A 15,873-nucleotide genomic window follows, 5' to 3' on the forward strand; every position below is an offset into this window, starting at 1 on the left:
GTCGGGTACAGTACAGTGATCTCTGGGCAATCTCTATGCACCAGATATTGAAGAACGTGTCTCTAGCTCACTCAGGGACTGAGTTGTGGGGTCTGTGGCGTGGATAGTGGCGAGGTGGCAAGACTCCTTGGGTCACAACCCGTCGGGGACAGTACAGGGACCTCTTGGCAAATTCCATGCACCCTCCAGCGAAGACAATGTGTCTCTAGCCGCCTCAGAGGCTGTGTTGTGAGGTCCGTGGCGTGATAGTGGTGTGGTGGCAAACTCCGCCCCTTTGGGTCAGAGCCAATCGTGAACAGTGTAGGACGTGCCGGGCTACCCACCTGCCTTCACCAGTGAAGACCGTGTGTCTCTAGCCACCTCAGAGGCTGTGTTGTGAGGTCCGTGGCGTGGTAGTGGCATGGTGGTGAGACTCCGCCCCCTTGGGTCAGAGCTGGTCATGGACAGTATAGGCCGCACTGGGCTACCCACCTGCCTTCACCAGTGAAGACCGTGTGTCTCTAGCCACCTCAGAGGCTGTGTTGTGAGGTCTGTGGCGTGGATAGTGGCGTGATTGCGAGACTCCGCCCCCTCGGGTCAGAGCCGGTTGTGGACAGTGTAGGCCGCACCGGACTACCCACCTGCCTTCACCAGTGACGACCGTGTGTCTCTAGCCACCTCAGAGGCTGTGTTGTGACGTCCGAGGCGTGGTAGTGGCGTGGTGGCGAGACTCCGCCCCCTCGGGTCAGAGCCAGTCGTGGACAGTGTAGACCGCACCGGGTTACCCACCTACCTTCACCAGTGAAGACCGTGTGTCTCTAGCTGCCTCAGAGGCTGTGTTGTGAGGTGCGTGGCGTATTATTGGCATGATGGCGAGACTCCGCCCCCTTGGGTCCGAGCCGGTCTTGGACAGTGTACGCTGCTCTGGGCCTCCCACCTTCCCCCACCGGCAATGACCCTGTGTCCTTAGCCCACTCAGGTTCTGAGTTGTGGGGTGCGTGGCGTGGATAGTGGCGTGGTGGCAAGACTCCGCCCCCTTGGGTCAGAGCTGGTCGTGGACAGTGTAGGCCGTGCCGGGCTACCCACCTGCCTTCACCAGTGAGGACCTTGTGTCTCTATCCACCTCAGAGGCTGTGTTGTGAGGTCCGTGGCGTGGATAGTGGCGTGATGGCGAGACTCCGCCCCCTCTGGTCAGAGCAGGTCGGTGGCAATGCACTGACATCCGGGGAATTGCCATGCACCCAACAGTGAAGCCGTGTCTGTAGCTCACTCAGGGGCTGAGATGTGGGGACAGTGGCGTGGATAGTGGCGTGGTGACGAGACTCCGCCCCCTCAGGTCAGAGCTGGTCGAGGAGAGTGTACTGCTCCCCGGGCCACCCACATGCACCCAACCGTGAAAACTGCATCTTTAGCCAACTCAGGGTCTGAGATGTTGGGACGGTGGCGTGGATAGTGGCGTGGTGGCAAGACTCCGCCCCCTCAGGTCAGAGGTTGTGGGGGGCAGGTCAGTGATTGCCAGGCCATCCCCATGCACCCCTCATTTGAGACCATGTGTCTATAGCCCACTCCGGGGCCGAGCAGTAGATGTGGAGGTGTTGTATGGAAGTTGAGGTTAGAAGCAGTAGTAGTGAAATACAGTACGTGTTTGTTATAAGTACTGCTAGTACTACATTCAAAATTGGATAAGACCACTCATCATAACTCATAGTTATATTGAGTTCAATAGCTGAAAGAGGAGAAAATATATTAATATGAGTTTACAGCCTGAAAAAGTGTCATTCTGAATATTTCTTTGAATATAAGTAAGGAAGGAAGGAAGGAAAGAAGGATGGATGAAAGGAAGGAAGGAAGGATGGAAGGAAGGAAGGATGGAAGGATGGAAGAAAGGAATATGAATGCTGCCACAATAGTCATAAAAGGGTGCCTGTACAGAGAGCCTGCGCGTGTCCCCAAATTCAAATCTCAACTGACACAGAGCATCCTCTCATTCACTTCAATGGAAAGGCATGCCGGCTTTAGACAGCTCTCTCTCAAAAAGTATAAAGGCTACAGCTTAGCTATTGACATCGGAGGAATCCTGAGAACTGGCTGAACATTTGTATATATAATTGTCCGTGTAGCTTAAAAACTGTAGGCATGGCGACGAGTTAGAAAAAGGGTAAAAATGCAAAATTAGCAGCTCAAAAGTTAGAGGGTGGGCCCATACGTTTCAATGGAGAGCGCAGTTGCCGAACAAATCGTCATAGAGCCAAAACTATAAGTCACAAGGCTTAGAGACGTACATTGTACGAATCAGCACAGTTGTGTGAACATTTTAATGTATAATATGTGTAAGAGCTGTTAAAACTGTAGGAGCGACAGCAGTTTACAAAACGTGTAGATATTTCAAAAAACAGGCTACCACACTCTAGAAACTGAACATTCCACACATCCGCTTCAATGTTAAAAAAGGTCCAAAACAAACTTAAATTACATAAAAACTATAAGGAATTTTGAAAGTCTGTTGAATGCGTTAAATGTGCTAAAGGTCCTGAACATTTTAAACTTTGAAGGAGGTTTCTAGCACAAAAAATGAAGGAGGAGATAGGTTTCAAAGCTGAAGAGAATTTCAAGGTCCAGCCATAGACTTCCATTGTAAAAAAAATATTGAAAAAGCTGAATATTTTAAAAAGTATAAAAGATATTAAAAATCTGAAAGATATCCCACAAAGAGCTTAAAGAGCTGAACATTTTGATAGTTGAATGGTTTCTGTAGCTCAAAGTATGAAGGAGTTGAAGGCTGAAGAAGGTTTCAAAACTCCCCCATTGACTTCCATTCATAAAAACTGTTGAAAAAGTTGAATATTTTAAAAAGTATAAAAGGTATAAAAAATCTGAAAATATTCCGATAATGTCCTTAACAAGCTGAACATTTTGATACTTTAATGGTTTAAATAGCTCAAAGTATGAAGGAGCTACAGAGAGCCAAAAAACGTACGGAAGAAGAAGTAAGAATAATAATAATAAACTAGAAAATTGCATTTCCTGCAGAAAATGCGTGTGAATGCTGAGCAGCTGAACGGAATAGCAAAAGCATTGCTGAAAATGCATGAATATGAAAAATCTGAAATGTCAAATGCATCACACCTGAACGGCTGAAAATCCTGGAAGCTAAAAAGCCTGGAAGCTGAAAAACCTTGAAGCTCATTTGAACTGTGAAACTGGCAGAATTGGAAGCTGAAGTGCATTACATAAAGCAGCTAAGAACTTAAATACATTGCTACAAAAGCTGGAAGATACACTGTAATGATGGAATGTATAGCTAAAAAGATTGGAAGCTGAAGAACCTGGAAGCTTAGCTGAAATATGAAACTGGGAGAGTTGGAATCTGAACTGCATTGCCTAAATAAGCTAAAAGCTTAAATACATTGCTACAAAAGCTGGAAGATAAACTGTAATACTGTCAAAGCTGAAACATGGAATAAATGATGGAATGTATTGATAAAAAGCTTGTAGGCTGGAAAACCTGTAAGCTTAGCTGAAATGTGAAACTGGCAGAATTGGAACTGCATTACCTAATGAAGCTAAGAACTTAAATACTTTTAAACTTTTCAACCTGAGTAGTTTAAGCCTTGAACTGAGCCTTTACCTTGAAAGATGAGCAATAGAGTAATACTGTCAAAGCTGAAAGATGGAATGAATGATGGAATGTATAGCTTAAAAGCCTGTCGGGACATTACAGTGACCACTGGGCAATCTCTATGCACCAGACGGTGAAGAGCGTGTGTCTCTAGACTGAGTTCTGTGGTCCATGGCGTGGATAGTGGCGTGGTGGCGAGACTCCACCCCCTTGAGTCAGAGCCAGTCGTGGACACTGTAGGCCGTGCCGGGCTACCCACCTGCCTTCACCAGTGAAGACCGTGTGTCTCTAGCCACCTCAGAGGCTGTGTTGTGAGGTCCGTGGCGTGGATAGTGGCGTGATGGCGAGACTCCGCCTCCTCCGGTCAGAGCAGGTCGGGGGCAGTGCAGTGACATCCGGGCAATCTCCATGCACCCAACAGTGAAGACCGTGTGTCTGTAGCTCACTCATGGGCTGAGATGTGGGGTCAGTGGCGTGGATAGTGGCGAGGTGGTGAGACTCCGCCCCCTTGGGTCAGAGCTGGTCGTGGACAGTGTAGGCCGTGCCGGGCTACCCACCTGCCTTCACCAGTGAGGACCGTGTGTCTCTATCCACCTCAGGGGCTGAGATGTGGGGACAGTGGCGTGGATAGTGGCGTGGTGACGAGACTCCGCCCCCTCAGGTCAGAGCCGGTCGAGGTCAGTGTACTGCTCCCCGGGCCACACACATGCACGACTCAGGGTCTGAGACGTGGGAACGGTGGCATGGATAGTGGCGTGGTGGCGAGACTCCACCCCCTCAGATCAGAGGTTGTGGGGGGCAGGTCAGTGATTGCCAGGCCATCCCCATGCACCCCTCATTGGAGACCATGTGTCTATAGCCCACCCCGGGGCGGAGCAGTAGCTGTAGAGGTGTTGTATGGAAGTTGAGGTTAGAAGAAGTAGCAGTGAAAAGCAGTAGGTGTTTGTTATAAGTACTGCTATTACTACACTCAAAAATATATTAGACCACTCATCATAACTCATAGTTTTATTGAGTTCAATAGCTGAAAGAGGAGAAAATATATTAATATGAGTTTGCAGCCTGAAAAAGAGTGTCATTCTAAATATTTATTTGAATATGAGGAAGGAAGGAAAGAAGGAAGGATGGATGGAAGAAAGGAAGGATGGAAGGAAGGAATATGAATGCTACCACAGTAGTCATAAAAGGGTGCCTGTACAGAGAGCCTGCGCGTGTCCCCAAATTCAAATCTCAACTGACACAGAGCATCCTCTCATTCACTTCAATGGAAAGGCATGCCGGCTTTAGACAGCTCTCTCTCAAAAAGTATAAAGGCTACAGCTTAGCTATTGACATCGGAGGAATCCTGAGAACTGGCTGAACATTTGTATATATAATTGTCCGTGTAGCTTAAAAACTGTAGGCATGGCGACGAGTTAGAAAAAGTGTAAAAATGCAAAATTAGCAGCTCAAAAGTTAGAGGGTGGGCCCATACGTTTCAATGGAGAGCGCAGTTGCCGAACAAATCGTCATAGAGCCAAAACTATAAGTCACACGGCTTAGAGACTTACATTGTACGAATCAGCACAGTTGTGTGAACATTTTAATGTATAATATGTGTAAGAGCTGTTAAAACTGTAGGAGCGACAGCAGTTTACAAAACGTGTAGATATTTTCAAAAAACAGGCTACCACACTCTAGAAACTGAACATTCCACACATCCGCTTCAATGTTAAAAAAGGTCCAAAACAAACTTAAATTACATAAAAACTATAAGGAATTTTGAAAATCTGTTGAATGCGTTAAATGTGCTAAAGGTCCTGAACATTTTAAACTTTGAAGGAGGTTTCTAGCACAAAAAATGAAGGAGGAGATAGGTTTCAAAGCTGAAGAGAATTTCAAGGTCCAGCCATAGACTTCCATTGTAAAAAAAATATTGAAAAAGCTGAATATTTTAAAAAGTATAAAAGATATTAAAAATCCGAAAGATATCCCACAAAGACCTTAAAGAGCTGAACATTTTGATAGTTGAATGGTTTCTGTAGCTCAAAGTATGAAGGAGTTGAAGGCTGAAGAAGGTTTCAAAACTCCCCCATTGACTTCCATTCAAAAAAAAAGTTGAAAAAGCTGAATATTTTAAAAAGTATAAAAGGTATTAAAAATCTGAAAGAGGTCCCATCGTGTCCTTAACAAGCTGAACATTTTGATAGTTGAATGGTTTCTGTAGCTCAAAGTATGAAGGAGCTGCAGACAGCCAAAATACGTACGGAAGAATAATAATAATAACTAGAAAATTGCATTTCCTGCAGAAAATGCGTGTGAATGCTGAGCAGCTGAACGGAATAGCAAAAGGATTGCTGAAAATGCATGAATATGAAAAATCTGAAATGTCAAATGCATCACACCTGAACGGCTGAAAATCCTGAAAGCTAAAAAGCCTGGAAGCTGAAAAACCTTGAAGCTCATTTGAACTGTGAAACTGGCAGAATTGGAAGCTGAAGTGCATTACATAAAGCAGCTAAGAACTTAAATACATTGCTACAAAAGCTGGAAGATACACTGTAATGATGGAATGTATAGCTAAAAAGATTGGAAGCTGAAGAACCTGGAAGCTTAGCTGAAATATGAAACTGGGAGAGTTGGAATCTGAACTGCATTGCCTAAATAAGCTAAAAGCTTAAATACATTGCTACAAAAGCTGGAAGATAAACTGTAATACTGTCAAAGCTGAAACATGGAATAAATGATGGAATGTATTGATAAAAAGCTTGTAGGCTGGAAAACCTGGAAGCTTAGCTGAAATGTGAAACTGGCAGAATTGGAACTGCATTACCTAATGAAGCTAAGAACTTAAATACTTTTAAACTTTTCAACCTGAGTAGTTTAAGCCTTGAACTGAGCCTTTAGCTTGAAAGATGAGCAATAGAGTAATACTGTCAAAGCTGAAAGATGGAATGAATGATGGAATGTATAGCTTAAAAGCCTGTCGGGACATTACAGTGACCACTGGGCATCTCTATGCACCAGACGGTGAAGAGCGTGTGTCTCTAGACCACATGGGCTGAGTTCTGTGGTCCATGGCGTGGATAGTGGCTTGGTGGAAAGACTCCGCCCCCTTGGGTCACAACCCATAGGGGACAGTACAGTGACCTCTTGGCAATCTCCATGCACCCACCCGTGAAGATCATGTGTCTCTAGCTCACTCAAGGGCTGAGTTGTGGTGTCCGTGGCGTGGTGGCGAGACTCCGCCCCCTCGGGTCAGAGCCGGTTGTGGACAGTGTAGGCCGCACCGGGCTACCCACCTGCCTTCACCAGTGAAGACCGTGTGTCTCTAGCCACCTTAGAGGCTGTGTTGTGAGGTCCGTGGCGTGGTAGTGGCGTGATGGCGAGACTCCGCCCCCTTGGGTCAGAGCAGGTCGCGGGCAGTGCAGTGACGTCCGGGCAATCTCCCTGTACCCGCCAGTGAAGACCGTGTGTCTGTAGCTCACTCAGGGTCTTAGTTGTGGTGTCTGTGGCGTGGATAGAGGCGTGGTGGCGAGACTCCGCCCCCTTGGGTCATAGCCGGTCTTGGACAGTGTAGGCCGTGCCGGGCTACCCACCTGCCTTCACCAGTGCACCCCTCATTGGAGACCATGTGTCTATAGCCCACTCCGTGGCCGAGCAGTAGCTGTGTAGGTGTTGTATGGAAGTTGAAGTGAGAAGCAGTTGCAGTAAGAAGCAGTGTGTTTGTTATAAGTACAGCTAGTACTACACTGAAAATTGATTGAACCACTCATCATAACTCATAGTTTCATTTAGTTCAATAGCTGAAAGAGTTGAAAGGGCATTAATATGAGTTTACAGCAGTCATTCTGAATATTTTTTTGAATATAATGAAGGTAGGAAGGAGGCTAGGAAGGAAGGAAGCTAGGAAGGAAGGAAGGAAGGATGGAAGGAAGGAATATGAATGCTACCACAGTAGTCATAAAAGGGTGCCTGTACAGAGAGCCTTCGCGTGTCCCCAAATTCAAATCTCAACTGACACTGTGAGCTTCCTCTCATTCACTTCAATGGAAAGGCATGCCGGCTTCAGACAGCTCTCTCTCAAAAAGTATAAAGGTCACAGCCTAGATATTAGGACCGTAGGTATCCTGAGAAACTGCTGAACATTTTAGGCTATGATATGTCTGTGTAGCTTAAAAACTGTAGCCATGGTGACAAGTTAGAAAAAGGGTAAAAATGCTAATTTAGCAGCTCAAAAGTTACAGTGTGGGCCCATACGTTTCAATGGAGAGGGCAGTTGCCGAACAAATCGTCATACAGCGAAAACTATAAGTCACACGGCTTAGATACTTACATTCTACGAATCAGCACAGTTGTGTGAACGTTTTAATGTAGAATATGTGTATGAGCTGTTAAAACTGTAGGAGCGACAGCAGTTTACAAAACGTGTAGATGTTTTCAAAATACGAGCTGCTACACTCTAGAAACTGAACATTCCAGACATCCACTTCAATGTTAAAAAGGGTCCAAAACAAACTTAAATTACATAGAAACTATAAGGAATTTAAAAAATCTGAATAGATCGTTTACTCAGCTAAAGGTCCTGAACATTTTAAACTTCGAAGGAGGTTTCTAGCACAAAAAATGTAGGAGGAGATAGGTTTCAAAGCTGAAGAGGATTTCAAGGTCCGCCCATTGACTTCCATTGTAAAAAAAATATTGAAAAAGCTCAATATTTTAAAAAGTATGAAAGATATTAAAAATCGGAAAGAAGTCCCATTGTGTCCATAAAAAGACAAACATTTTGATATTTGAATGGTTTCTGTAGCTCAAAGTATGAGGGAGTTAAGGAGAGCCAAAGTATGTACGGAAGGAAAAAAGAGAGGTGTCAATTCTAATACTAGAAAATTGCATTTCCTGCAGAAAATGCGTGTGAATGCTGAGCAGCTGAACGGAATAGCAAAAGCATTGCTGAAAATGCATGAATGTGAAAAAATATGAAATGTCAAATGCATCACACCTGAATGGTTGAAAATCCTGGAAGCTGAAAAGCCTGGAAGCTGAAAAACCCTGAAGCTTAGCTGAACTGTGAAACTGGCAGAATTGGAAGCTGAAGTGCATTACATCAAGAAGCTAAGAACTTAAATACATTGCTACAAAAGCTGGAAGATAAACTGTTACACTGTAATGATGGAATGTATAGCTAAAAGGATTGGAAGCTGAAAAACCTGGAAACTTAGCTGAAATATAAAACTGGCAGAGTTGGAATCTGAACTGCATTGCCTAAAGAAGCTCAACACTTAAATACATTGCTACAAAAGCTGGAAGATGAACTGTAATACTGTCAAAACTGAAACATGGAGTAAATGATGGAATGTATTGCTAAAAAAGCTTGTAAGCTGGAAAACCTGGAAGCTTAGCTGAAATGTGAAACTGGCAGAATTGGAACTGCATTACCTAAAGAAGCTAAGAACTTAAATACTTTTAAACTTTTCAACCTGAGTAGTTTAAACCTTGAACTGAATCTTTAGCTTGAAAGATGAGCAATAGAGTAATACTGTCAAAGCTGAAAGATGGAATGAATGATGGAATGTATGGCTTAAAAGCTTGGAAGCCTGTCGGGACAGTACAGTGACCACTGGGCAATCTCTATGTACCAGACGGTGAAGAGCGTGTGTCTCTAGACCATATGGGCTGAGTTCTGTGGTCCATGGCGTGGATAGTGGCGTGGTGAAAAGACTCCGCCCCCTTGGGTCAGAGCTGGTCGGGGGCAGTGCAATGACCTCTGGGCAGTGTCCTTGCATCCACTGGTGAAGACCGTGTGTCTCTAGCTCACTCAGGGGCTTAGTTGTGGGGTCTGAGGCGTGGTGGCAAGACTCCGCCCCCTTGGGTCAGAGCCAGTAGTGAACGGTGTAGGTCACACCGGGCTACCCACCTGCCTTCACCAATGAAGACCGTGTGTCTCCGGCCCACTCAAGGATTGAGTTATGGTGTCCATAGCATGTTCAGTGGCGTGGTGACGAGACTCCGCCCCCTCGGGTCAGAGCCGGTCTTGGACAGTGTAGGCCGCACCGGGTAACCCACCTGCCTTCACCAGTGAAGATCGTGTGTCTCTAGCCCCCTCAGAGGCTGTGTTGTGTGGTCCATGGCGTGGATAGTGGCATGATGGTGAGACTCCGCCCCCTCCAGTCAGAGTAGGTCGGGGGCAGTGCCCTGACATCCGGGCCATCTCCATGCACCCACCAGTGAAGACCGTGTGTCTGTAGCTCACTCAGGGTCTTAGTTGTGGTGTCTGTGGCGTGGATAGAGGCGTGGTGGCGAAACTCCGCCCACTAGGGTCAGAGCCGGTCGAGGAGAGTGTACTGCTCCCCGGGCCACCCACATGCACCCAACCGTGAAAACTGCATCTTTAGCTAACTCAGGGTCTGAGATGTGGGGACGGTGGTGTGGATTGTGGCGTGATGGCGAGACTCCGCCCCCTCCGGACAGAGCAGGTCGGGGGCAGTGCACTGACATCCGGGCAATCTCCATGCACCCTACAGTGAAGACCGTGTGTCTGTAGCTCACTCAGTGGCTGAGATGTGTGGACAGTGGCGTGGATAGTGGCGTGGTGACGAGACTCCGCCCCATCGGGTCAGAGCCGGTCGAGGACAGTCTACTGCTCCCCGGGCCACACACATGCACCCAACCGTGAAAACTGCGTCTTAAGCCAACTCAGGGTCTGAGATGTGGGGACGGTGGCGTGAATAGTGGCGTGGTGGCGAGACTCCACCCCCTCAGATCAGAGGTTGTGGGGGGCAGGTCAGTGATTGCCAGGCCATCCCCATGCACCCCTCATTGGAGACCATGTGTCTATAGCCCACTCCGGGGCGGAGCAGTAGCTGTAGAGGTGTTGTATGGAAGTCGAGGTTAGAAGAAGTAGCAGTGAAAAGCAATATGTGTTTGTTATAAGTACTGCTAGTACTACACTCAAAAATAGATTAGACCACTCATCATAACTCATAGTTTTATTGAGTTCAATAGCTGAAAGAGGAGAAAATATATTAATATGAGTTTGCAGCCTGAAAAAGAGTGTCATTCTAAATATTTCTCTGAATATAAGGAAGGAAGGAAGGAAGGAAGGAAGGAAGGAAGGAAGGAAGGAAGGCAGGAAGGAAAGAAGGAAGGAAAGAAGGAAGGAAGGAAATAAGGAAGGATGGATGGATGGAAGAAAGGAAGGAAGGAAGGAAGGAAGGAAGGAAGGATGGATGGAAGACAGGAAGGATGGATGGAAGGAAGGAAGGAAGGAAGGAAGGATGGAAGGAATATGAATGCTACCACAGTAGTCATAAAAGGGTGCCTGTACAGAGAGCCTGCGCGTGTCCCCAAATTCAAATCTCAACTGACACTGAGCATCCTCTCATTCACTTCAATGGAAAGGCATGCCGGCTTCAGACAGCTCTCTCTCAAAAAGTATAAAGGCTACAGCTTAGCTATTGACATCGTAGGAATCCTGAGAACTTGCTGAACATTTGTATGTATAACTGTCTGTGTAGCTTAAAAACTGTAGGCATGGCGACGAGTTAGAAAACGTGTAAAAATGCAAAATGAGCAGCTCAAAAGTCAGAGTGTGGGCCAATACGTTTCAATGAAGAGCGCAGTTGCCGAACGAATCGTCATAGAGCGAAAACTATTAGTCACACGGCTTAGAGACTTAGATTGTACGAATCAGCACAGTTGTGTGAACGTTTTAATGTAGAATATGTGTATGAGCTGTTAAAACTGTAGGAGCGACAGCAGTTTACAAAACATGTAGATGTTTTCAAAATACGAGCTGCTACACTCTAGAAACTGAACATTCCACACATCCACTTCAATGTTAAAAAGGGTGCAAAACAAACTTGAATTACATAAAAACTATAAGGAATTTTAAAAATCTGAATAAGAGTTTTACTCAGCTAAAGGTCCTGAACATTTTAAACTTTGAAGGAGGTTTCTAGCACAAAAAATGAAGGAGGAGATAGGTTTCAAAGCTGACAAGGGGTTTCAAGGTCTGCCATAGACTTCCATTGTAAAAAAAATATTGAAAAAGCTGAATATTTTAAAAAGTATGAAAGATATTAAAAATCTGAAAGATATCCCACAAAGACCTTAAAGAGCTGAACATTTTGATAGTTGAATGGTTTCTGTAGCTCAAAGTATGAAGGAGTTGAAGGCTGAAGAAGGTTTCAAAACTCCCCCATTGACTTCCATTCAAAAAAAATGTTGAAAAAGCTGAATATTTTAAAAAGTATAAAAGGTATTAAAAATCTGAAAGAGGTCCCATCGTGTCCTTAACAAGCTGAACATTTTGATAGTTGAATGGTTTCTGTAGCTCAAAGTATGAAGGAGCTACAGCGAGCCAAAATACGTACGGAAGAATAATAATAATAACTAGAAAGTACATTTCCTGGAGAAAATGTGAGGTGGGCTAGTTGCTGAAGCTGGTTGTAACAACTACTGCCAGTACTATAAACTACTAACTATTGTAAATATAACTACAATAACTGTTAGCACTACCAATACTACTAAATATAACTATAAATATATATTTAAACTACTATAAACTACTAAAATTTGGCCTACTAGTCTACTCATGACGTGTACAGTTTTAATAAGCTAAATAGCTCAAAATAGGTATAAAAGGTATCAATATTAGTTTACAGCCTGAATGCCATTATGAAAAAGTATTTGAATATAAGGAACGACAGTAGTTGTGGTGTTGGTATGGAAGTTGAGGTGAGTGCTACAATACTACTGTTATATAAAGGATGCCTGTTGAGAGGATTAGCCTACATTAACAGATCATCACTGCAGTGGTGTAAGGGTTAACAGTAGTATTAGGGTTAACAGTAATCTTATTGTTAGAGTTAGGGTATGTAACATCTACTGCCAGTACTATTATAACTACTAACTATTGTAAATAATACTACTATAAACTCTTTTGCTATTACCGGAGGAAGGAAGGATGGAAGGATGGATGGAAGGAAGGAAAGGAAGAAAGGAAGGAAGGAAAGAAGGAAGGATGGAAGGAAGGAAGGAAGGAAGGATGGAAGGAAGGAAGGAAGGAAGGATGGATGGAAGGAAGGAAGGAAGGAAGGAAGGAAGGAAGGAAGGAAGGAAGGAAGGAAGGGAAGAAAGGAAGGATGGATGGAAGGAAGGAAGGAAGGAAGGAAGGAAGGAAAGAAGGATGGAAGGAAGGAAGGAAGGAAAGGAAGGAAGGAAGGATGGAAGGAAGGAAGGAAGGAATGAATATGAATGCTGCCACAATAGTCATAAAAGGGTGCCTGTACAGAGAGCCTGCACGTGTCCCCAAATTCAAATCCAAACTGACACTGTGAGCATCCTCTCATTCACTTCAATGGAAAGGCATGTCCGATTCAGACAGCTCTCTCTCAAAAAGTATAAATGTCACAGCCTAGATATTGACACCGTAGGAATCCTGAGAAAATGCTGAACATTTAAGGATATGATATGTCCGTGTAGCTTAAAAACTGTAGGCATGGCGACGAGTTAGAAAAAGGGTAAAAATGCAAAATTAGCAGCTCAAAAGCTAGAGTGTGGGCCCATACGTTTCAATGGGGAGCACAGTTGCCGAACAAATCGTCATACCGTGAAAACTATAAGTCACACAGCTTAGATACCTATATTGTACGAATCAGCACAGTTGTGTGAATGTTTTGATGTATAATATGTGTGTGAGCTTTCAAAACTGTAGGAGTGCCAGCAGTTTACAAATTGTGTGAATATTTTCAAAGCAACAGCTGCCACCACTCTAAAAACATAATGATACTGAACATTCCACCAGCAGTTTCAATGGCACAAAAATTACTATTAAAAGTTAAATTACTAAAAAACTATAAAAAATATCAAAAATCTGAATACATCCGGGAAACAGCTAAACACGATGAACATTTTAAAGTTTGAATGAAGTTTCTAGCACAAAGTATGAAGAAGTAGTTAAGGGCCAAAAAACTGGGGAGAAGAATAATAAAGAAAGAAATAGTGGGAATATCACAAGTTGGGCTAGCTTTTACAAGCTATCCCACCTAATAATAAAGAACTGGATAACAATAGTGTGAATGCTCTAAAGCATTCACACTAACTAGAAAATTGCATTTCCTGCAGAAAATGCGTGTGAATGCTGAGCAGCTGAACGGAATAGCAAAAGCATTGCTGAAAATGCATGAATGTGAGAAATCTGAAATGTCAAATGCATCACACCTGAATGGTTGAAAATCCTGGAAGCTGAAAAGCCTGGAAGATGAAAAACCTTGAAGCTTAGCTGAACTGTGAAACTGGCAGAATTGGAAGCTGAAGTGCATTACATAAAGAAGCTAAGAACTTAAATACATTGCTACAAAAGCTGGAAGATAAACTGTTACACTGTAATGATGGAATGTATTGCTAAAAAGATTGGAAGCTGAAAAACCTGGAAGCTGAAATGTGAAACTGGCAGAATTGGAAGCTGAATTGCATTGCCTAAAGAAGCTAAAAACTTAAATACATTGCTATAAAAGCTGGAAGATAAACGGTAATACTGTCAAAGCTGGAACATGGAATAAATGATGGAATATATTGCTAAAAAGCTTGTAGGCTGGAAAACCTGGAAGCTTAGCTGAAATGTGAAACTGGCAGAATTGGAACTGCATAACCTAAAGAAGCTAAGAACTTAAATACTTTTAAACTTTTCAACCTGAGTAGTTTAAGCCTTGAACTGAGCCTTTAGCTTGAAAGATGAGCAATAGAGTAATACTGTCAAAGCTGAAAGATGGAATGAATGATGGAATGTATAGCTTAAAAGCTTGGAAGCCTGTCGGGACAGTACAGTGATCTCTGGGCAATCTCTATGCACCAGATGGTGAAGGCCGTGTGTCTCTAGCCCACATGGGCTGAGTTCTGTGGTCTATGGCGTGGATAGTGGCGTGGTGGAAAGACTCTGCCGCCTTGGTCACCGTTGGTCAGGGGCAGTGCATTGACCTCCGGGCAATCTCCTTAGTGAAGGCCGTGTGTCTCTAGCTCACTCAGGGGCCAAGTTGTGGGGTCTGTGGTGTAGATAGTGGCGTGGTGGCGAGACTCCCCCTCCTTGGGTCACAACATGTCGGGGACCGTACAGTGACCTCTTGGCAATCTCCATGCACCCACCCGTGAAGACCATGTGTCTCTAACCCGGTCTGAGTTGTGTTGTCCGTGGCATGTTCAGTGGTGTGCTGAAGAGACTCCGCCCCCTCGGGTCAGAGCCGGTAATGGCCAGTGTAGACCGTGCCGACCTGTCTTCACCAGTGAAGACCGTGTGTCTCTTGCTACCTCAGAGGCTGTGTTGTGAGGTCCGTGGCGTGGTAGTGGCATGGTGGTGAGACTCCGCCCCCTTGGGTCAGAGCTGGTCATGGACAGTATAGGCCGCACTGGGCTATCCACCTGCCTTCACCAGTGAAGACCGTGTGTCTCTAGCCACCTCAGAGGCTGTGTTGTGAAGTCCGTGGCGTGGATAGTGGCGTGATTGCGAGACTCCGCCCCCTCGGGTCAGAGCCGGTTGTGGACAGTGTAGGCCGCACCGGACTACCCACCTGCCTTCACCAGTGACGACCGTGTGTCTCTAGCCACCTCAGAGGCTGTGTTGTGAGGTCCGAGGCGTGGTAGTGGCGTGGTGGCGAGACTCCGCCCCCTCGGGTCAGAGCCGGTTTTGGACAGTATAGGCCGCACTGGGCTACCCACCTGCCTTCACCAGTGAAGGCCGTGTGTCTCTAGCCACCTCAGAGGCTGTGTTGTGAGGTCCGTGGCGTGGATAGTGGCGTGATTGCGAGACTCCGCCCCCTCGGGTCAGAGCCGGTTGTGGACAGTGTAGGCCGCACCGGACTACCCACCTGCCTTCACCAGTGACGACCGTGTGTCTCTAGCCACCTCAGAGGCTGTGTTGTGAGGTCCGAGGCGTGGTAGTGGCGTGGTGGCGAGACTCCGCCCCCTCGGGTCAGAGCCGGTTGTGGACAGTGTAGGCCGCACTGGACTACCCACCTGCCTTCACCAGTGAAGACCGTGTGTCTCTAGTCACCTCAGAGGCTGTGTTGTGAGGTCCGAGGCGTGGTAGTGGCGTGGTGGCGAGACTCCGCCCCCTCGGGTCAGAGCCAGTCGTGGACAGTGTAGACCGCACCGGGTTACCCACCTGCCTTCACCAGTGAAGACCGTGTGTCTCTAGCTGCCTCAGAGGCTGTGTTGTGAGGTGCGTGGCGTATTAGTGGCATGATGGCGAGACTCCGCCCCCTTGGGTCCGAGCCGGTCTTGGACAGTGTACGCTGCTC

Source organism: Borostomias antarcticus (assembly GCF_949987555.1).
Source record: "Borostomias antarcticus genome assembly, chromosome: 7".
NCBI lineage: Eukaryota > Metazoa > Chordata > Actinopteri > Stomiiformes > Stomiidae > Borostomias > Borostomias antarcticus.